This window comes from Octopus bimaculoides, chromosome 26 (genome assembly GCF_001194135.2).
Source record: "Octopus bimaculoides isolate UCB-OBI-ISO-001 chromosome 26, ASM119413v2, whole genome shotgun sequence".
NCBI classification, from domain to species: domain Eukaryota; kingdom Metazoa; phylum Mollusca; class Cephalopoda; order Octopoda; family Octopodidae; genus Octopus; species Octopus bimaculoides.
Genome location: NC_069006.1, coordinates 4,847,299 through 4,848,677, shown reverse-complemented (window position 1 = coordinate 4,848,677; position 1,379 = coordinate 4,847,299). Strand labels below are relative to the sequence as shown.

The 1,379-nt window shown below is 45.8% G+C and overlaps 1 protein-coding gene across 1 annotated transcript in view; it reads left to right on the top strand.

Annotated features, from left to right (window-relative positions):
* Positions 1 to 1,379, top strand: part of LOC106874516 (uncharacterized) — a 120,878-nt gene that overhangs the window by 114,942 nt on the left and 4,557 nt on the right. The gene's annotated exons all lie outside the window — the stretch shown is intronic.

The following is a 1,379-nucleotide window of genomic DNA, read 5'->3' as shown; positions in this document are numbered from 1 at the left end:
ATTGTGTTTGTTTCACTTTATTTTGAATGTCGACTTCCTGGCACTTGTGCTAGTGGCACGTGAAAAGACATTCGAGCGAGTTCGTTGCCAGTACCGCTGGACTGGCCCGTGTGCAGGTGGCACGTAAAATACACCATTTCGAACGTGGCCGTTGCCAGTACCGCCTGACTGACCTTTGTGCTGGTGGCACGTAAAAGCACCCACTACACTCTCAGAGTGGTTGGCGTTAGGAAGGGCATCCAGCTGTAGAAACTCTGCCAGATCAGATTGGAGCTTGGTGCAGCCATCTGGTTCACCAGTCCTCAGTCAAATCGTCCAACCCATGCCAGCATGGAAAGCAGACGTTAAACAATGATGATGATTTTGAAAATAATGTAGAATTTAGTCAAATAACTTAAGAGAAGATAAAATACTAGATTTATAAGCCCTAAAATTCACTCTGTAATCGCCCACATAGTGGATAAGAACACAGGCTACTAACTCTCAGAATCTAAGTTCAATCCCAGGTAGGGACTTGAAAAATAACATCAACAGACAAATAACATCGGCAATCTACCTTAGGAATGAGAGTAGTATACCACCTCATTAGTTAAATAAAGGGTTGGGTTGAAATTCCACTGGAACACCTGATGAAGGCTGGAGACTAAATCAGCCGAAATGTTGTGATAACAACAAGGCACCTGTCTGTCCAGCGTTGTTTATGAAACTGAGGTTTGAAACATAAATTAACATGAAATTTGGAGAAACTATTTGTCATAGAACCAAGAGTAGTGCCGAGCAGGTTGGTACCAAAATGGTTAATGCCAGTAGTAAAAGAACATAAGCTGAGAAGTTCCTGCAAGTTGCATTCTTCGAGAGAATTATTGAGGAAATCTCTGAGAACAGGCTAATACAGGTTTGTGTGTGAGAGTGGAAGACAACTAGCTAGCTAGCTCTCTCTCTCTCCCTGTCCTCCTTCTTTCGCTCTTCTCTCTTTCTCTCCATCTCTCCCCCTCTCTCTCTCCCTATCCTTTCTCTCTCTTCTCTCCCTCTCTCTCTCTCCCTGTCCTCCCTCTTTCACTCTTCTCTCCATCTCTCCCCCTCTCTCTCTTCTCTCTCTCTCTCTCTCTCCCTATCCTTTCTCTCTCTTCTCTCCCTCTCTTTCTCTCTCTTCTCTCCCTCTCTTTCTCTCTCTCTCCCTGTCCTCCCTCTTTCGCTCTTCTCTCTTTCTCTCCATCTCTCTCTCTTCTCTCTCCCCCTCTCTCTCTCCCTATCCTTTCTCCCTCTCTCTCTCTCTCCCTGTCCTCCCTCTTTCGCTCTTCTCTCTTTCTCTCCATCTCTCCCTCTTCTCTCTCCCCCTCTCTTCTCTCCCTCTCTTTCTCTCTCTCTCCCTGTCCTCC